Source organism: Chenopodium quinoa, unplaced genomic scaffold, assembly GCF_001683475.1.
Source record: "Chenopodium quinoa cultivar QQ74 unplaced genomic scaffold, ASM168347v1, whole genome shotgun sequence".
NCBI classification, from domain to species: domain Eukaryota; kingdom Viridiplantae; phylum Streptophyta; class Magnoliopsida; order Caryophyllales; family Amaranthaceae; genus Chenopodium; species Chenopodium quinoa.
The window spans coordinates 10,421,233-10,444,905 of NW_018745684.1; the positions used below are offsets into that span (position 1 = coordinate 10,421,233).

Here is a 23,673-nt window from a genome sequence, read left to right on the forward strand (position 1 = left end):
TTTATTCTTATATAAAATCCTATAGTCATTAAATTTGTGTTTTTTTTAAATGTTTAATGATCAATAACTTTTGATATTAATATAATTTAAAATTCATGATAATTTCTTTTGAAAAGAAAATCAAGTCTTTGTTTCAATTAAAAATATTGATTTTTTTTTTTAAAAAAATTATTGTTAATTAACATTGTAATTCGTCTTTCAAAAACATTGTAATTTATATTAAGGTTAAGTAAAAACCGTGCGTTGTACGAAACTTAAACTAGTACACTATAAAAGAAGATGTCCAAAAAAATTAACTGGTGCACATTAGGTAAGTAATGCACTAGCAGAGAGAGTATGTCAACCTCTTGATTTAGGCTATGTTTAGTTCACGTTATTATTGCTTATCTCATCTAAACTTTTTTTTTCATATTTAATTTAATAGACCTTAATTGTACATTAATCCATAAAGAATAATATATCAAATAAGGTCTTACTAAATTTGTATTTATGTGTATTTAAAAATGAAATTTTTATAAATTTTTTATTACAAAATTAAAGATATTTAACAATGAAAAACTGCACACAAAACAATAATATAGTAAATATAAACTTAATTTTTCTAATCTAATCTAATTTGAACTTTTTAATTTGAAATAAGTAATAAAATCCTTAAAAAAGGCTATGTTTTTCCGCCAAAAAAAACAAGACTATGTTTAGTTCACCTTAATTTTGCTATCTAACTAGATCTGAACTTATTAATTCTAATCTTCTCTGAAATGACTTTTTTTTTATTTTTTTTTATTTTTTTTTTATCTTATCTAATATGAACTTATTTTTCTAATCTAATATGATCTGAATTTATTTTTTCTTATCTAATCAGGTTGCCTAATTGACTAAATTTTAACCTTATATGTCTTGTCAAAAAAAAAAAAAAAAAAACCTATATGTGAGTTAATCCATGTGAGAATAATAATTGACACAACCTTTTTTTTCACTATTCGTAGATTAACTTTGACCATAGTTTTAAGAAAAATTTTCATGATATGTATATGTTGTTATACATGGAGATATGGTGTAGGTATTTAAATATAGTTTTATAATTTTAACTTTTTATAATTTTTTTACTAATATAATTAACTATATATCTAAGGTCAAACTAGTGCATTGACATGTAAATCAAGTTCGAGTGTGTCAATTACTTTGGAATGATGAGAATATATATCAAATTGTGTTTTAATTTATTAGATTTGTATTAATGTGTATTTACAAACATATACTTTATATTTTGTTTTATTATATAATTAATGATATTAAGCAATAAAAAGTCTCACAAAAACGATAAATTATGACTTGAATGCGCATTGAAACTTAATTTTTCTTATCCGAAATAAGTAATTAGGTACTTGGATGAACTAACCATAGCCGTACTTAAATACTACGACATACTTAAACTTATAGTTAAAATTCTTCTATACAATTTTTAGGTCATGCATGCAAAATAGAAATTCCAATAATTGATCTTCGTGATGAAAAGAATTCAATCCAGCAAATTATGAAGGCTAGCCAAGAGTTGGGATTATTTTAGGTGCGTACTTCACGTATTTAGTACTCCGTAGCAATTGTATAACTATACATTATTTACTTTTGTGCTGCTACAAATGATTATTAGTCAAAATTTATGGTGCTACGTGCACCTTGTTAAAATTTTGTGCCCATGATGTCACTTTTGTCTAATAATAGTAGTAATAATAATTTAAATAAGCAAGATATAACTTTTCCACTGGAAGCTTTAATCTCTGACCTTATTTATGTCATTGTATGCACCCAAAGCTATAGTGGTTGTAATAAGGTATCTAATGCATAAGTCATACTTCCTTTGTTACACAAATATTGCTACAAGAATGAAATTACGCGTCCTAAAGCATATTTTATATGTTAAGTATCTAGAATTATATAAGAGTAAAAATTATAAAAAGTTGATATTGTGAAAGTATTTTACAAGACGAGTCTAACAAGACCCCACATGACTATATTTTACTTTACATATAAATCATAATTTGTGGTCAAACAAGCATGATGAATAGTGCAAAAGTCCAGTTGTTGCAATATTACTGAAACGGCGAAAGTACTATATTATGCACCTCATTAATAAGTGGTGTCACTATGGCCAATTTTACCAATTTATATATTAATAATTTAATCATAAATTAGTTTTATGTATTTATTTTTCTTCTCTCAAAATAGGTGGTAAAACATGGAATTTCGAAAGAGTTAATGAATGATGCAATGAAAGTGTTCAAGGAAGTATTTGATTTGCCTCCAGAGGAAAGATCGAAAATAAACATAAAAGAAGATTTAAAAAATATTCATAGAATTTATTCAAATAGCTACAATTATGACATCGAGGAGTTTCATTTTTGGAGGGATGTTTTAAGGCACAATTGTAACCCTTTGGAGGAAAGCATCAGATTTTGGCCTCAAAATCTTGAAAGTTGTAGGTAATCAATCATATTATCACTCATTAAATGTTAAATTGATCATGTAATAAGTATGAATTGAAATGTGACATACATTGAAATGTTTGTTGTGTCTACACCCATCGTTTAACGTATATGCCCAAATTAAAATAGACATGTTGGCTTCTTATAAAAGTACAAGTGCATAAACCTCCATACTAAAACTACCAACTGAATACGAAGTAGTCATTTTTAGACCAAATACGCACAACTTTAACTAGTCTTTGTTTACATTGTACTCGTGCCTAAATTTTCAGGGAGATAGTTGAAGCATATGTTTTTGCCTTGAAGTGCTTGGGAATGAAGATCTTAGAGCAAATATCCCAAGGGCTTGGGTTAGAAAAGGTTATTTTGCAAATGAGATAATTGAAGACAACATCTTAACTATAAATCACTATCCAAAATGCCCTGATTCAAGTTTGACCATAAGAATACCCAAGTGCAAAATAAATATAGTTCAAGCACCCGCCAATGTTCCGGGGCACCAACTTTTTAAGGATGAGCAATGGTTTGGTTTATGTGTATGTGTGTGTGCGAGTGTGGCGGAGCTTGAGACTAAAAAAAAATGATATTGGGAAGACTTGAAAGCTGTAAAATGAATTCAATTTTCCCCCATAACCAAACAATATTTAATAGATTACCAAAAGAAAGGGAAGGCCAAGGGCCCACCCTAGCTACCCCCAGACCCGCCACTGTATATCTACATACCTATGTTTTTCTTATATTTGTATTATATTTATTTCTTGTACAAAACACTTCGTAAAAAATTGTGATATATGAGTACATCAGTTAGGAGATTATTAATTGAAGTTCAACTTGAGGCAGGTTGTTAGCAATGGGAAGATGAAAGGGGCGGTGCATTGAATAGTGACAAACTCAAACTACACACGAACAACTGCAGTGTTCTTTGTTAGCCCACTTTATTAGGCATTTTGAAATAAGAAATATTTTGACTTTCACACTGGTCGTAATGATGGGATAGAGATGCTATATTCAAAACTTAGCTTATAATATTAAAGCCTAATAATCATCAAGGCCAGAGTTATACCCCTTCGTCACAAAATGTAGTTTGTACTTACTTTGGTTATTTTTAGTGAACTGCTAAATATCGCCCGCAAATCTCTACATAAAGCCCACAAATTTGAAGTGAAATGACACTTTTGCCCTCAAAGTAAAAAACACACTCTCATCTTCTCTCTACTCTCTACTCTCATTTTCTCTCTCTAATTTTTTTTTTTAAAATGTCAAGGTGGCAAGGCAAGGAAGTGGCGGCAACGGTGGCGGGAGGAAGGCGGTTTTGCGGTGGAAAGGTATTTTTAAATGTTTTTTTTTAATAAAAAACCAGGAGAAGTGGCGGCACCTTACCCAGATGCCATGGCCACGGCGGCGGTGCCTGGGGCCTGGGCAGGACGCCAATGCCACGGTGGCAACGCCTGGGCAGGAAGCCACTGCCACGGTGGCGGCGTCCAACGTAGACGCCGCCACCGTGACAGTGGCGTCCTGCCCAGGCGCCACCTCCTTTTTTTTTCATTTTTTTATATTTTTTTTCATGTTTTTGTTTTATATTTTTTTTTCCAGTTTTTTTTTAATTTAATTTTTAGGTTATTATTTTTTTTTTGTTTTGGGTTTTGTTTCAATTTTTTTGGTTATTATTTTTTTTTTTTTGGTTTTTTTTTTTTTTTTTCTTTTTTGCTTTGTATTTTTGATTTTTTTTTTGTTTATCTTTTTGATTTTATTGTTTGTTGTTTATATTTTACTGTTTTTGTTTATATTTTTTGTTTTGGTTTATGTTTATATTGTTTTGTTTATGTTTATATTTTTTTTTTCAAATTTGTTAATTTTTTTTTATGTTTATATTTTTTTTCCATTATTTGTATATTGTTTTATTTATTTATTTATTTTTATTTAATTTTTTTTATGTTCATATTGTATGTTTTGGTGTTTTTTTTTGTTTTTGTGTGTATTTTCGAATTTGTTATTTTTTTTTCCGATGTTGTGTACTTTTCTTTTTAATGTCAATTTGTTAGTATTTTTTTGTTTATTTGATATTATCTTTTGGTTAGGTATTTCTATTTTTTGTTGTTGATACTTTTAAAAATATATTATTAATATAAATAATAATAATAACAATTACTATTATTTTTCGTTATTTAAATGGAGTTAGGCATCACATTTTGGACCTGGGGCGGGGAAGAGTATGGACATTATGAGAACTACGATCTACTCAATGGAGAGCTCGGAGCCCAGACACGTTAGATCCCGTGGTATTTCGGCCGCGGCTCACAGAGAACGGGTGCACTATTATGAGGATGATAAAGATGATGATGATGATTATGAGGAGGAGGATGCAAATGAGGATGTGGACGATCAGAGTGGACCATATGATGATTACGGTCCATTCAGCCAGAGGCTTGATGATATGTATGAGACGCATAGGGTAGATGTGCGTAAGGGTAGAGATGGTAGATTTGTTAGTAGATCTTGCACATCATCTGCGTCGAATGTGTCTGCGGTTAGCAGAAAACGGTCGAGGGTCGTTAATGATTCTTGGGGGGTGAGGGGTGAGGTGGCTGGGGGACCTGTAGACGGGAGTGTGATTCCTAGATTTCTAGGACACATCGCTACCCGTATCTGGGAGGACCATGAGAGGGCTTTGGATACGGGCATTTTGAAATGCCAAACCCGGGAAAAGACTTGTAACTTTTTGTGTAGTTGGGCTGATGCTTGGCCGGAGGAGAGCGAGATGGTCGGCCGATTGAGGGGCACTAGAGTGAGTCACCTTCCTGCCACCATGCACGAAAGGATTGACTCAACGCTGATCACGACTTTCGTTGAGCGATGGCAGCCGGATACGAACTCTTTCCACCTTCTGATCGGTGAGATGACGATCATGTTGGATGACGTTGACGCCATCCTTGGATTCCCGTAGAGGAAAACCGACTTTCTGTTGTCACTGATGCAGATCAGACAGATTTACTAGCGGAGCTGTTGGCGGTGGATAGGGCTGTGATGTACACAGCGACACTTGGTGTTTGGGATCACGGCGGTGTTAAGATCGCATCCGTTTTGCAGCGATGTTTGCACCCCACTCACGAAGGACGCATGACACACAACTGGCTGCATATGTTTTTCTTTTTCTCGGGTGTACCTTGTTTCCGAATAAGAGCGGAAACAAGCTCAGGCCACGCGACATAGTTGACACGTGTGAGCCCGACAGAGTAGGCCAGTTATCTTGGGGGTCGGCTACGTTGGCGTATATGTATCGCCAGTTAGGATTCTCGAGTCGGGCTGATGCGACAGGTATCACTGGATGTCTGACATTATTACAGACCTGGATATACGAGTATTTTCCTGCGTTTCGACCACACCGCGACCCGGTTCCTATTGGGGATGGGCAACCACGTGCCTATGCGTGGAGTCCGCGTTTCGAGAAGAAGTCCATTGACTGCCTGCGATCGATACAGTTATTGCTTGACAGGATGTCCCCATTAGAGGTAAAGTGTTTAAATTATTTCTACTTTTACAGTTTGATGCGTTTATTATATGAATCTTACTAATTTTAAAAATGTGCAGGTGAACTGGATGCCTTTCGGCCAGAACCCTATAATAGGGTACCCAGGACCCTTTACACGGGACTGATTCAGTGTCGTGAGATCGTAGAGGCGTATATGCCGCAGCGCTGTCTTCGCCAGCTTGGATTTGTCCAAGTTGTTCCTCCTCCACCAGCATGGCCCAGTAAGGCGGTCTGATCTGCGTCGTCGAAGGAGTACGTCGTTCAATGGCCGGCAATCATGATTGCCACGTGGGAGCAGTTTCCGATGGTTGTCCGCCTATGGACGACGGAGCTGCAGCGACCGCCAATTGGGGTGACTGCCAGGTGTGACCAGCACTACATGGAATGGTACAACCTCTACCACGGCGACGACGCCGATGATGATGATGATGTGCCACCGCCCACTGCCGTGGATGCGGTACGTCTCATAAAACATTTGTTGTTGTGTTTTTTTTTATATAATACTTCGTTATTGAATTTCATGTGTTTTATTGTGTGTAGTGGATGGGAAAGATGATGCAGGTGCGACACAGAATTTTCGAGGAGAAGGACAGCATGACGAGTGCATCAAGCAGAGCTGCTATGATGATCTGGAACGAGCCCTTGAGCAGTGGTAGAGGGCGCCACAGAGCGATTTATAGAACAATTTGTACATTATCATAGTTGTTTGTAAAAGTTGACATTATCTTTTTAGTTTGTAACATTTGAAATTATTATTTTAAGTTTATAAAATTTGACATTATCTTTTTAGTTTATAACGCGCAAAATCTAATTAGTGTGCATGCAAGATATAAATTTAGTCAAAGTTAGAATACGAAAAATAAATAAATGGAATAAAAATAGCAATTAAAATACAAGGTTACATAGAAAAGGTAGGTATACGCGTGAAAAACTAAATGGCAACTAGGTTGTTCCACTGCTGCATCCGGGCATGATACAACTCCCAACCCTCTACGCTTGTTCTACGAATGGTGTACCACCGAGGTATGATCGGTGGGACCGGAAAATCGGATGACAGGTCCAATCGGATGAAATGTCTGTATGACGGCCCCAGAAATGCAATAGCAACCTCTCTTACCGGTCTGGTGACGTTCTCAGGCGAACACCAAGGGAGAACCGTGGTACATGGATAATAAGCTCGACTATGCAAACTAAGGCCGAAATGCATGACTGCACACTTGTAGATGTTTGCAACGGCAAAGAGATCAAGTGGCGCATCGAACTTATGATTTTGACCGCAAGGTCCTCCTCCCCACCGGATACGCTGTAGAGACCTATCCAATTCCTGGTTGTACACATGGCGATAAACATCTCGGTTTGAGGCAATTTCACTGTACATCAACTGACGCACTAAACCGTAGTTGTCTTCACCCATCTGAAACACATCAGCCACAACCCGGAATCCGCAGTTACCATCTGCAACACATCATTCCAACCATCCAAGTATGGTAGCATGATGTTAGGGATCCTGTCCTTATATGGAAAATGTTCAATTTCCATTCTTCCTGTTGCACATATCAATAAACACGACTAACAAGTCAGCAGTAAACTAAACAAACATTCTAAAAAGTAAATTAAAGTAAAGTACTGTACCGGTGCCGGGCATATTCACCGACGAAGAAGATTGGCTACCACTTGATGACGATGTACGACCACGACCACGACCACGAATGTACTCAAACGCACTCCTGTTCCGGCATGGTTGTCGACCTCTAGGTCGCTCGACCCCTTCAGGTTCCTCGTGATCCAAGCATGACGTGTTGAACACGTCATGAAGTACGTGGGTAACATCACGAATGATTGAAGGGTGGCTAGAGGACACTTGGTCAAACATCGAACAAAACTGCTCCAACTCCTCCTGTTCACGGTGGACCGTCTGTGGAACAACATGCACTCCAATAACGAGCGTCTGCCAGAATGGATGAACCTGATCAACATGTAACGACGCCCTATCTTGCGTAATTACGCGGTGAATGGTGCATGCACAAGGTAGTCCATGAGTCACTGATATAGCACATCCGCACCGAATAGCCACTTCATCACCCAACTCCCTCATCCTGTTGTGCTCGCTCAGAATCAACCCTAAGCAGTCTTGTGACACACGACCAAGGAGAATCTTAAATATGAAATGGATATACATCATGCCATGTCGTCGTCTAGAGTCCTTGAGAGAGTTCTTGATGTCGTTCTTCTGAGTATCAATAGCCTTGTTTATTCTCTCGAACAGTGTATCCAGAGCAGAGGTGGAAGAATCAATCCAGTCCTTCAAAGCTCAATGAGCGCTCTCACTCTACATGTTGTAGTGTTTCCAAAATTAAGAACTTGGTTTGTCCAATATTTGACAAACTTTTCCCTCTGAGGTATCCACTGTTGCATCACATAGTCTACCATTGCCGGGCACCATTAGTACGCATCCTTGAAGTTATCCAAGGCTCGATCGTACTCTGCCTCTGTGGTAGCTTGCAGGATCTTCCGCCACTTACCATTTACCAATCTCTCTGCTGAATCTAAATTCTTGTTGAAAAGGTTGTAGGATTTGACTTTCACACAGTTGTTGATGTGCCATGTGCACAGTAAATGGCTCGACTCCGGAAACAGCTCCGCTATAGGGGCAAAGAGACCTCCCTCACAATCACTAACGATGGCTGATGGCTGAACATTTGGGCCGATGTAATTTCTCAACTTCTCCAACACCCAATAGTAACTCGCAGCCGTCTCATCCTTCATGACTGCATAACCAATCAGAAAGTTCTGGTTCATTGGAGCCATCCCAACCATCTCAACCAGTGGGAACTTGTACTTGTTTGTCTTGTACGTTGAATCGATCAAAATCACAGATGGCCAAGACGAAATCATATCACCACAATCAGGATGCACAAGGAACAAATGAGTCACCTCCGATGTGTCTTCATCATATTCAAACCAGTACAGGTAACCGCGTGCTTGTGCCTGGTGTAGAAGCTACTGTATAGGGTTCCTTCCCTCTAACCGTTCAAACCTCAATTTCTGTCTGACGTTGTAGATGTGTCTTCGGTTTGGCTGGTCTTCAGGAAATTTCTCTAACACAGATGCTAATATTTTAGCAGGCTTCACTTGAGCATCACTCATTTCTTTTACAACTAGTTTCGCAGCAGGACTTAGGCCGCTTAACTGTCGATGACCCACTTCATATACTATCATCTCATGGTTGTGATACCCCCATTTACCGTAACCCTTCACTTCCCAACCGTCACGCCTTTGCTGTTGTTGAACCTTTACTCTGAAATGACACCCACAACCTTTCCGCTTTGTATCAAACCGAATCGCTTGGCTGAAATCTCGTTCCTCCCTTTTGCGATAACGGTCGCATCTCAAATGCGATCCATTCGACCATCCCGTTGAGATTTATGACTTGCTACTACTAAACAAAAATCCGATCTAATTGCAACCTGTTTTGCCCAATCAATCGCTTGTTGAGCATCTTCGAACAGACCATCATGTACAAAAATTCCACTATAATCATTTCCGTCTCCACCATAATCCTGCAACAATGACATATAAATGTAATTACATAAGGATTATATTAATACATTTGACACAAAATTAACACAGAAGTAATTTCAAAATTTGAAATTTCTAAATTTCATTTCTATATTTAACGCATAATACATTTAATATCTAAATTTACACATAATTAACACAAAATTAACATGTAATTATATGTAAAAGTATCCACACACATACAAATTAAAACATAAATTTGTTTATTTTTTGAAATTATTAACACATATTAAAACATAATTTTAAAATAAACCATGGTTTTGTTTGTTTTTTTTAAAAAAATTATTCACACATATTTCAAACATAATTTCAAATTAAATTTTTGTCATATATCATCCAACACTTTAATCATTTAAGTTGTATGTATTTAATTTGTCATCTTGTTTAAAGAATCTTAAATAGTAAAAGTAAATTTAATTTTTTTAGGCCATTTTTCACACCGGTTCGCAGCAAGAACCGGTGCGAAATCTTTTGGTTTTTGACAACCCTCAAATAAGGACCGGTTCAAAACCTGAGTCCCTAATTAATTGCCATTCATATCCAAGAAAGATAGGTCCTGCCATATTTGATAAACTTTTATGTTATATTCTGTATCTTACAACATAAAATTACGAACAAAACATGAAAAAAAAGTAAAAATAAACCCAAAAATATTACATTTGACGTTTTTGGGTTATTATATTATTGGGAGATGGTTTTTTTTATTTTTTTATTATTAGTAGGGAATAGGGATGAACAACTCACATGCTATTTTTTTTAAGGTAACTGTATACATGGATTAAATCGTACGCGGTTCTATATGCTCTAATAAGATATTGTGGGAGGGCACTTCTTACTAAATAATAAGAAATGTGAATATATTTTATCAGTAATTTAGCTAAAGACAAACCATGCACATTATTGAAAAGATAGAAAAATAACAATATACGAAGTATTAGTTAATTAATTAGTACTCGGTCAATTTCATCATACGCTCTTTTTAAAGCTATATAATGCTATACACGTCTTGACATTCCTAGGCCTTAATTATATTCCGTAAGAAGAATATAAACGTGAAGAAGGTAATTGTTGGCTACAAGAAGATGATGCCATTATTCTTCTTGCAATATTTTTGTGCAAAAATAATTGTACATTCGTTGTAAAGTTGCCCTAAATTGATCAAAAGTTACACTTTATAATAAATAAATTTATCCCAATATGTATAAAATTAAAGCTATCCAATACAAATGAAAGTTAACTATTCTTTATTGGTATAGTAATACTTTTTAAATGACTAAGAATCGAGTCTTAGTAATTGAAAATAATAACATTATATTACCGTTATAATCTTATCTCGTTACCTATTTACATTAAAATCGTATCAAGTTTAAAGTTACTAGATTTTGGCAAAAAATTACCCTAAATGCTAAATGTTACCCTAATATTGTTCGATATACACTAATATTATTGTATTGGAGAACGTATTATGTACGATTGGAGTGACGAAACATCTCGCGCATCAAAACACAAACCATGAATTAAAAAAAGGCGTGAGTTTGAAGCCCGGTTGTATCGGGCTTCGCGGGCTCGATTAAGAAAGGCGCGGGTTTGAAGCCTGTTTGTACTGTACAGGTTTTCGCAGGCTGATATCCTCCAACGACTGAATGTATCCTCTAAAGACTAAATACTAGTTGATGTCCTCCTAAGTGAAGATGATATCCTTAAAATACTAGTTTTTATCATTGAACCTGTTACTAATATAATCCAAAGACTGGACGATATCCTCTAACGGGATGATATCCTCTAAGCACTAAATACTAGTTGATATCCTCCTAAGTGAAGATGATATCTTTACAAGACTAGATTTTATCATCCAACTTGTTACTAATATAATCCAAAGACTGGACGATATCCTTAAAAGACTAGATGATATCCTCTAAAGACTAAATGCTAGTTGGTATCCTCCTAAGTGAAGATGATATCCTTAAAAGACTGTATTTTATCATCCAAACTGTTACTAATATAATCTAAAGACTGGACGATATCCTTAAAAGACTAGATGATATCATCTAAATACTAAATAGAGTTGATATCTTCCTAAGTGAAGATCATATCCTTAAAAGACTAGATTTTATCATCCAACCTATTACTAATATAATCCAAAGAGTAAACGATATACTTAAAAGACCAGATGTATAATCCAAAGACCGGACGATATCCTTTAAAGAGTAAATGATATATATCGTCCAAACACTAAATTCTAGTTGATATCCTACTAAGTGAAGATGATATCCTTAAAAGACTAAATTTTATCATCCAACCTGTGACTAATATAATCCAAATATTATACAATATCCTCTAAAGAATAAATGATATCATCCAAAGACTAATTGATATCCTCCACAAACTAGTTGATATCCTCTTAAGATATGATGATATCATCCAAACACTAGATGATATCCTCTAAAAACTAGATGTTTATCTAACATTGCTTATGGAATATGCATATTCAGCAAGTATGAAATGCGTAATTGCTTATTTTTTGTGACTAATTTTTTCGATTTTTTTTTTTTGTCATTTATCATCTAACACTTTAATCATTTAGTTGTATGTATTTAATTTGTCATCTTGTTCAAAGAATCTTAAATAGTAAAAGTAAATTTTTCTTTTGGCAGTGTTTAGTTTTTTGCAGCATTATTTTGTTTTTTTGGAAATCATAAACATATTGTATTAGTCAAAACTTAATATTTCCTATGTGTAATATATGAATTAGTCAAATAAAATTTTATCTTTTCAAACGTTAAAGCTAAAAACCAGGTTTATACAGTATTTTGTCAAATCATATATTAATTATTTATTTAATCAAGAATAAATTATATTATACAACAAAAAGAAGATATCCTCTAAAGAACGGATTATATCATGTAAAATACTAGATAATATCCTCAAAAGAACTAATGATATCAGACAAAGACTAAATGATAACCTTCAATGACTAGATTAAATATATAATCAAACGTATGAATCATATAAGACCAAGTTATCGTATACAAATATCACCGTTGCCAAAAAACACTTTAACCATACAAGCCATCTTCTCGAACTGTCGATCCTCCTCCTTTTTCAACTGTCGATCCTCCTCCTTTTTCAACGGTCGATCCTCCTCGTCAGCCTTCTTTTTCAACTGTCGAGCCTCCTCGTCAGCCTCCTTTCCGGCAACGTTGGATTTCCCTGGCCCACTGATGGCCGCCAATGGTCCACCAAGCCCTGCTCCGTAATCAAGCACGTAAACATTTGCCAAATCATCTTGTCTGACAGTAAAGGCGGCCGAGAAGGAAAAGACCATGATAACCAAAACCATAACCACCTTGGCTATCAACCCTAAACGATTGCTAAGCTTTCTCATTTTCGGCTCCAACTAGATTGATCAGTTCACTCTATTGATTGGATTAAGTCGTACGCGGTTGTATATGCTCTAATAAGAGATTGTGGGAGGGCACTTCTTACTGAATAATTAGAAATGTGAAATTATTTTATCAGTAATATTGCTAAAGACAAACCATGCACATTATTGAAAAGATAGAAAAATAACAATATACGAAGTATTAGTTAATTAATTAGTACTCGGTCAATTTCATCATACGCTCTTTTTAAAGCTATATAATGCTATACACGTCTTGACATTCCTAGGCCTTAATTTTATTCCGTAAGAAGAATATAAACGTGAAGAAGGTAATTGTTGGCTACAAGAAGATGATGCCATTATTCTTCTTGCAATATTTATGTGCACAAATAATTGTACATTCGTTGTAAAGTTGCTCTAAATTGATCAAAAGTTACCCCTTATAATAAATAAATTTATCCCAATATGTATAAAATTAAAGCTATCCAATATAAATGAAAGTTAACTATTCTTTATTGGTATAGTAATACTTTTTAAATGACTAAGAATCGAATCTTAGAAATTGAAAATAAATACATTATATTACCGTTATAATCTTATCCCGTTACCTATTTACATTAAAATCGTATCAAGTTTAAAGTTACTAGATTATGGCAAAAATTTACCCTAAATGCTAAATGTTACCCTAATATTGCTCGATATACACTAATATTATTGTATTGGAGAACGTATTATGTACGATTGGAGTGACGAAACATCTCGTGCATCAAAACACAAACCACGAATTAAAAAAAGGCGTGAGTTAGAAGCTCGGTTGTATCGGGCTTCGCGGGTTTGAAGCTCGTTTGTACTGTACAGGTTTTCGCAGGCTCATATCCTCCAACGACTGAATGTATCCTCTAAAACTAAATACATTGATTTCCTCCTAAGTAAAGATGATATCCTTAAAATACTAGTTTTTATCATTGAACCTGTTACTAATATAATCCAAAGACTGGACGATATCCTCTAACGGGATGATATCCTCTAAACACTAAATACTAGTTGATATCCTCCTAAGTGAAGATGATATCCTTATAAGACTAGATTTTATCATCCAACCTATTACTAATATAATCCAAACACTGGACGATATTCTTAAAAGACTAGATGATATCCTCTAAAGACTAAATGCTAGTTGATATCCTCCTAAGTGAAGATGATATCCTTAAAAGACTGTATTTTATTATCCAACCTGTAGTGTCCATGTAGGTTTGGAAAACTCAAACCTATAATTTTTTTATCGATTCATTTTAAAGTCTAATTTAAAAAAACATTCGTACCTGAAGGTTGTTCATCATCTACATATTACAAAATGGTGCTAAAAAAATTAGTCATGTTTAGAGATTGAGTTTTTGACTTAGTATGACATGTTTTGAGCTATTTAGTAATATAGTGTAATATAGTCTCCAAATTGATATTACGATGTAGAACTAGATATAGTAGGTTTCAAGAACACTATGGTGATTAATAAGTGCCCTTTGAAGATTTACGTCCGACTAAATAATGCATTATGTATTATGTTACATAGATTTTTTTGTTAAAAAAGGCATATCCATACCAAAAATGCTTGAAATTTTTTAAACACGTATATATATTACTTTGTATCCATACTTTCGTTAGTGCTTATTGTATCCATTTTGCTATTAAAATACAGAAGCATTAATGATTAAGGCTCAAGCCTACACACACTAGTAGAAAAAATGAAATAGGCACCGCAAAATGCGCACCGATTTTTAAAAACTGGTGCGAAAAATAATGCGCGGGATTGAGAGGAAGACTTTTTGCACCGGTACTATCCAAACCGGTGCGAAAAATGAGTTAATCGCACCGGTTCGGTTCGAACCGGTGCGAAGCTATTTAAAAAAAAAAAAAAAAAAACCCGGCCATTTTTCTCTTCTTTCTTACTCTTTCTAGATTTGTCTTCTTTCTTTCTCTTTCCTCCTCTCAACAATGGAGTTTCCTCAAACTCCGTCTCTCTCCTTCGATCTCCTTCTCTTTCCTCAAACTGAAAAAAAACCCTAAAGCTCCTTTGCTTTGCAGTCAGTCGTTGTCACTCTTATTTCCCACAAAAAAATTTCTTTCTCTCACCTCCTACTCCTCCTCTCTTCCTCTTTAGATCTGGCTAATTTGTTGAATGAACAAATGAATAGAGAGCCTCTCATCTTCTTCTAGCCCACCATAAAAGCGTGCACTCTACATTCACCATTGACGTTTCCTCGCGTCCTCCTCCTTACCCAGTTTGATTCTTCTAAAATCGATTATTGAAGACTATTGGTTATAATTGAAGCTGATGATGCTAGGTAAGATGTTTCTCTTTGTAATCAATTTAGAAGTTTTTTCAGTTTGAATGTTGTAAATGATGATTGTTTGAGTTGATTTAACTTTACTTTTTCAAATTTATGTAGTTTTGAGTTGATTTAAGTTTCTGGGTAATGGTTTTTTGGATAGTTTATGCTGAATTTTTGCGGATTCAGAGATAATTTTTTTTTTCTCGATTTGAAGTTTTCGATTTTATTCTAATTCTAATATCGATTTTCGTTTTAATCCTCAATCATTTTAGCCCTTTAATCGTTTTCACGTTTAGTTTTGTTTTTAATTTTCAATTATATTAGATCTAATTTTTCTGATTTTCATTTGAAAATTAATCTAAATTTTCTGTTTGGTGCGAGTTGTTCTGATTTTGTGCGTTGATGGTGTGGTTGTGGGTGTTTGGTGCGGTTGCTCTGATTTTGTGCGCCGATGGTGGAAGGCTGGAAGCGTTGTTGTAATGGTGGCTGCATTTTGGGTGTGGATGCATTTTGCTTCTGTTCTGACCCTTCAAATATTATTGAGGTCTATGTCTCGTTGTTTCTAATCTTAGCTTATAACTTTTTGAGCTTAATAATCATTGGTCTGTACTTGAAGGCATTCTGATTTGCGCTACTTTTCATTATAGGAGAGGAAATGGTGTTCGTGGTTGTATAAGCTGTGCTGGAGGAACCACGCGTGGGCTTTAACATTGAAGGTTTTCTTCTTCTTAAATCAGATTTTACTGAAACGTTTTGAACTTGGTTGTACGTTTCTTGTCTTATGAAGGGTTCTATTTGTCAGTGAAGGTTTCTATGCATATTATTGTGTTTAAATTGATAAATCATATAGAGCATCATACTTGTCTTGTTATTTCTAGTCTTTATATATGAACCTTGACCTGTGTCAGAGGGTTGAAATTGGGGTATAAAAAGGCTATTTTTTCGATATGTAGCATTAATTCTGGCTCTTATTTTTTGGTACTCCATGCTAGTCTTGATTTTGTAATGAATGCTCCATCTGCTAAATGCTTGGTAATGCAGTTGTTTAATTTGATGTTGTTTGACAATACAAGCACTGCAATGCCAATCACTCACTCACAGTTTCCTCAATCTATCCGCCCCTTACGCTGAACAAGAATCATGACCCCACTTTCTTCACTTGTTGTTTGTTCTATCAGACAACAACCTTAATTTGTTTTGTTGTCTTCTTTCTCAGTTCTTCTATGAGACCCGTGTCCCCTTTTCTTTCACTCTCTCTCCTCTGCTCTCATTCTTCTCTATTTGCTTACTTTCCCACCTCAACTCCAATTGAAATTCTTTTTTCAAAGTATTTCTAATTTGGGGTTGGTTTTATGTTGATTTTTTGAAGGGTTTTGAGCAAAATATTGAAACTTTATTGGTGGGTTTTTGAGAAAGGGGGATGCTTTGTAGCAGGAAGATTTTTAATTTGTTTGTTAGTAAGAATGTGAAGAAGATTCTCAAGCGTAAAGATAGTGATGTCGGTGAAAAAGGTATATTTTTTATTTGTTATTAGTTAATGCTATTGGGTTGATATTTGTTGGGTGATAAATTTGATTGATATTGTTGCATTTGAATTTGATTGGATAAAGGGTTAATATTTGTGGTTTTAGTTGGTTATGCATTTGATTAATATGTTTGAATGGATAGTAAATTTGATTAATAATGGTGCATTTGGTTGAATTTGATTGGAAAGGGTTATTATTTGTGGTTTTGTTAGTGGGAAATTAATTTGAATAATGTTAGTGCATTTTATTGAATGTGATTGGAAAGAATGAGTTTTGTTTTAATTGATTTAAATGTAATCAAACACTTTTTTAATTAATGGATCTGCCGGTTATAATGTTTGGAAAGTATTGTTAGGAAAGAATTTGAAATTTTGAATAAGTATGAAAGTTTGAATCTTTTTTGGGTCATTGTCTATATCATTGCTATATTTAAAAAGATCGAAGGATGCAAATTGAAAGCATTTTGCTTTGATGATTGCTTAAATTATGTTAAGGTTATCATTAATGGGAAATTGCAAATAAGGTATTGATTAAAGTGAGTAGTGGAGTTTAATGTTTGTTTGTGATGATTCTCGATTGTGTTAAGCGTTGATTGTGCCAAGCAAAACAGCAGCAACAACCAGCACCAGGCAGGCACAACACCAGACAACAGCTAACAGCCAGCAGATAGCCAATAGGCTTTGCAAAACCAGGCCAGCAACCAAACAACAGCATCACAACAGCTGAAAGAGCAAGCAACAGAACAACTACAGAGCCAGCAGCTGACAGAGCAACTAACAGAGCAGACAACAAAACAACAGCAAGCAGAAGCAGAACATCAGTAGCAGTAGCAGTGCAGAAGCAGGACAGTAGTAGCAGTGCAGAAAGAAGACACACAGCAGCCAGAACACCTTGCAACACACTGCATGCAACAGAACAGGCAGACAGAAGCAAAGACAAGCTAGCAGCATGCAGCACATAAACCAGTAGCCTGAACCAGCTCACACTAGCCAGAGCCAACGCAGCCAGAAATAGCCTTTTTTAATGAAAATATGTAACTTTATATATATATATTAGTGTTTCTATATCAATTTAAGTGAAAACATGCAAAACAAAAGAAAAAATTTAAATTTTTTGGGGCATTATTGGCATCGGTTTTGAGCCTGAACCGGTGCTAAAAGTTTTTTTTTTTGGGCCATTTTTCGCATCGGTTCACAGCAAGAACCGGTGCGAAATCTTTTGGTTTTTGACATCCCTCAAATAAGGACCGGTTCAAAACCTGAGTTCCTAATTAATTGCCATTCATATCCAAGAAAGATAGGTCCTGCCATATTTGATAAACTTGTTATGTTATACTCTGTATCTTACAACATAAAATTACGAACAAAACATGGAAAAAAAAAGTAAAAAATAACCCAAAAATATTACATTTGACGTTTTTGGGTTATTATATTATTGGGAGATGGTTTTTTTTTTATTTTTTTTATTTTTTTATTATTAGTAGGGAATAGGGATGAACAACTCACATGCTATTTTTTTTAAGGTAACTGTATACATGGATTAAGTCGTACGCGGTTCTATATGCTCTAATAAGAGATTGTGGGAGGGCACTTCTTACTAAATAATAAGAAATGTGAATATATTTTATCAATAATTTAGCTAAAGACAAACCATGCACATTATTGAAAAGATAGAAAAATAACAATATACGAAGTATTAGTTAATTAATTAGTACTCGGTCAATTTCATCATACGCTCTTTTTAAAGCTATATAAAATATAATGCTATACACGTCTTGACATTCCTAGGCCTTAATTATATTCCGTAAGAAGAATATAAACGTGAAGAAGGTAATTGTTGGCTACAAGAAGATGATGCCATTATTCTTCTTGCAATATTTCTGTGCACAAATAATTGTACATTCGTTGTAAAGTTGCCCTAAATTGATCAAAAGTTACCCCTTATAATAAATAAATTTATCCCAATATGTATAAAATTAAAGCTATCCAATACAAATGAAAGTTAACTATTCTTTATTGGTATAGTAATACTTTTTAAATGACTAAGAATCGAATCTTAGAAATTGAAAATAAATACATTATATTACCGTTATAATCTTATCTCGTTACCTATTTACATTAAAATCGTATCAAGTTTAAAGTTACTAGATTATGGCAAAAATTTACCCTAAATGCTAAATGTTACCCTAATATTGCTCGATATACACTAATATTATTGTATTGGAGAACGTATTTTGTACGATTGGAGTGACGAAACATCTCGTGCATCAAAACACAAACCACGAATTAAAAAAAGGCGTGAGTTAGAAGCTCGGTTGTATCGGGCTTCGCGGGTTTGAAGCTCGTTTGTACTGTACAGGTTTTCGCAGGCTCATATCCTCCAACGACTGAATGTATCCTCTAAAACTAAATACATTGATTTCCTCCTAAGTAAAGCTGATATCCTTAAAATACTAGTTTTTATCATTGAACCTGTTACTAATATAATCCAAAGACTGGACGATATCCTCTAGCGGGATGATATCCTCTAAACACTAAATACTAGTTGATATCCTCCTAAGTGAAGATGATATCTTTACAAGACTAGATTTTATCATCCAACTTGTTACTAATATAATCCAAAGACTGGACGATATCCTTAAAAGACTAGATGATATCCTCTAAAGACTAAATGCTAGTTGGTATCCTCCTAAGTGAAGATGATATCCTTAAAAGACTGTATTTTATCATCCAAACTGTTACTAATATAATCTAAAGACTGGACGATATCCTTAAAAGACTAGATGATATCATCTAAATACTAAATAGAGTTGATATCTTCCTAAGTGAAGATGATATCCTTAAAAGACTAGATTTTATCATCCAACCTATTACTAATATAATCCAAAGAGTAGACGATATACTTAAAAGACCGGATGTATAATCCAAAGACTGGACGATATCCTCTAAAGAGTAAATGATATATATCGTCCAAACACTAAATACTTGTTGATATCCTACTAAGTGAAGATGATATCCTTAAAAGACTAAATTTTATCATCCAACCTGTGACTAATATAATCCAAATATTATACAATATCCTCTAAAGAGTAAATGATATCATCCAAAGACTAATTGATATCCTCCACAAACAAAGACTAGATGATATCCTCTAAAGACTAGATGTTTATCTAACATTGCTTATGGAATATGCATATTCAGCAAGTATGAAATGCGTAATTGCTTATTTTTTGTGACTAATTTTTTCGATTTTTTTTTTAAAGAATCTTAAATAGTAAAAGTAAATTTTTCTTTTGGCAGTGTTTAGTTTTTTGCAGCATTATTTTGTTTTTTTGGAAATCATAAACATATTGTATTAGTCAAAACTTAATATTTCCTATGTGTAATATCTGAATTAGTCAAATAAAATTTTATCTTTTCAAACGTTAAAGCTAAAAACCAGGTTTATATCTGTATTTTGTCAAACCATAAATTAATTATTTATTTAATCAAGAATAGATTATATTATACAACAAAAAGAAAATATCCTCTAAAGAACGGATTATATCATGTAAAATACTGGATAATATCCTCAAAAGAACTAATGATATCAGACAAAGACTAAATGATAACCTTCAAAGACTAGATTAATTATATCATCAAACGTATGGATCATATAAGACCAAGTTATCATATACAACTATCACCATTGACAAAAAACACTTTAATCATATAGGTTGTATATATCTGGTTTATCATTTTGTTAAAAGAATAATAAATAGTAGAACTACATTTTTTTTTTAGCAAGCTTTAGATTTTTGGAGTGTTATTTTTTGGAAATTATATATATATTTTTTATTAGTCAAATCACAGTCCTATTAGAATTAATCTTCCTATTTTCTATATCAAATATATGAATAAGTCAAATTGCATTATCTTAACATCTCATTGTTTCACACGTAATTAAATAGCTATTTAAAGCATTTACCTATAAAAAAACTTTTGCCTATATATAGCTTGAGTCTATATACAACTTGTGTCTATCTATATAAACCTTTGAGTCTATCAAAATTATACTTACTCTTCTTCTTATTCTTCTTCTTCAAAAAAAAAAAAGAAAAAAAAAAACCTTCCTCTTTGAAATGGGGAATGAGAATTTTTATGAAAACATGGAGCATTGCACTGTGAAATGGAGACCGTCTTGCAGAATTTCGCTTGTAAGATTATATTTTTATCTAATATAATAGTGTTTGTTTATATCTTACTAGTAATTAATTTTTGTTAATGTGTGTTTTTAGCCTCTTCCTGCCAAGTGGAAGTTATTACTGCTTTTATTTAAAGATACAACAAGAGTGTATCGATGGAACAATGGATGAGTGACAATTCAATAACCGGAGACCCAGTGAGGAATGCCAAGAACATTGTGTAAATCAGCACTGTCAAAGTACATCTTCTGATCTCCAACCAACAAAGTTTTTGCAATAGGATTAAAATTAAGAACAAGAGGCAAATACAAAGATTTATTTAGTTAGATCTTTAGACAAGTTCATCTTCAAAAGTCCACCAAATCCAATTTCTCGAACATCTAACTTTTGTTTCTAAGATAAAAGACTTATAGCGTAAGTCATCTAATAATTTTATTTACAATGTAATACCTCAAAAAGGTTGTGTTTCCAATTTGCTTCTTTTTTGAGGCTTTGGAACATCAGATTTAACTTTTTTAACAAGAGATTATTTTGCTGGTTTTCTGAAAAATGAAATAAAGTGTAAGATAAAGTAATGAATAATATCATGAGAATAATAAAGGACATCCTACATACAATACAAGATATCATTGAAATATAAAGGACAACATACATACAATACAAGAATAGATAACATATTTTAAAGTCCTTTATCATTAAAATAATAAACGACATTATATACAATATAGGATATAATTAAAACAATGGAGGAAATCATTTATTAAATAGAGGACATCATCAAAAGAATAAAGGACAATATACAAAGCATTAGATACAGGACAACATCAAGAGAATACAAGACATCATCAAGAGAATAGAGGACATTATATATTAGATAGAGGACAATATACAAAGAATTAGATACAGGACATCATCAAGAGAATAGAGGACATCATTTATTAAATAGAGGACATAATCAAGAGAATAGTAGACATCAGTCAAAGCATAAGAGGATATCATTACAAAGTGAGACATCAGTAAAACAACAGAGGATGTTATATACATAATACATGATATAATGAAATGAATATAGGATATCTACTTAAACAAAAGTAAGGCACTGTAGCATAGTGATAATCAGGAAATAAAATATTATATCAAATAACATAATAAATAATGTTCATTGACAAAGAATACATATCAACAAACAAAGCGTTTATATCCTCAATAATAAAATACGAATCATCCACTCCGGCAGAGACATAACAAACGTAGTTTCGGTATTTAACTTTCTCTTCGACGCTTGCTTCAGAGATTTTTTGCCAATCAACAATCAAATTTTCAACACAAATTTTGAAACACAAGTTGTAATTGAACTAGAAAATGGAAAATTAACCTAAATAACGTAAAATAAACACAGAAATTAAATTCAACAAATAATAATCAACAATCGAAGAAGAAAATTGGAATAAAATTATAAAAAAAAACATAAAATAACTTCATCAACAATCATCATCAATAATAACTTCATCAATGGAAAAATCCATGAGCATTTTAGCAACAGAAATAAAATTAAACAAAAACTAGAAAACATAAATGAAAACAGAAAATTCAAAAACAAAAACTTGAAATTGAAGATGAACAAATGACGGTTTATTTTGGAAAAAGAAAAAAAAAAGGAAGAATAATGTTGAGGGAGTTAGTGGGCTGGAGAAATAGGTATTGTTGGGCTCGGCAAATGTCTTTTAAATGCAGGTCGGGTCAACAAAATTTCCTAAAAAAAAAAGTCGGGCCAACAAACCCACTAGACTGATGAAACGGTTGGTCAGGTTTGACTGACCCAATAGTTTGTGTATTGTAAATAAGATGTAAACAAAAGTTTTTGATAGCTCATAACATTCTTGGTGCACACAAACATGTCGATTATTTTATTTAAAATCTGTTCAAATAGATGAAATAATAATTTAAAATATTATAATCTTGTTAAAAATTAAAATAAAATTAGAGTTTGATTCACATTAAATTACATAAGATGATTAAGTTGTATTTTTATTGTTCTCCATTTAACATTTGATAAACAAGTTGAAAATTAATTATAATCATACATATATTTTTATGATCAATTAACTTGAAACGAGTTTGAAAGGGGTAAGGCGTATACAATTAGATACATGCATTAATCTTTATAATTATAAATCTCTTACAATATAATTGTAGTTTTATTATACGATATTACCTGCCGTTAGTGTTTTATCATTATTGTATAACTTATAACCAATTTAATTGTTCAAAACAACTGGCCAGTTGGATCATTATTTACATTATACTAAGTAAAATCACATTGCAAAGATCAGAATATAAAAACTGAAATTCAAAATAATTTATTTTAATAGAATTCAAGATAATTAATAGTCAATAGCTTTGAAAATAAGAGTCCTCTAGCTAGTAAGAATACTACGGAGTACATGATTTAGAGTGACTAAGTTCGATTTTGTTTTCCAAGATTATTACATTTATCTTCTTTAACAACAAAATCTACTGTAGTTACAATTTTATTTCCTAAAATATTTTCTAAAATAACATAATCTAGAGGGATTAAGATTATCTTTTTAAAAAATTATCACTTAGCTAAACAACATATTTATGGAAACTACTTGGCCATCAAGTAACTCATTATTCCTA

The 23,673-nt window shown here is 33.3% G+C and overlaps 1 pseudogene; it reads left to right on the forward strand.

The window, feature by feature from the left end:
• Positions 1–279: 279 nt before the first annotated feature.
• On the forward strand, positions 280–6,668 carry LOC110718067 (annotated as a pseudogene).
• Positions 6,669–23,673: the final 17,005 nt, after the last annotated feature.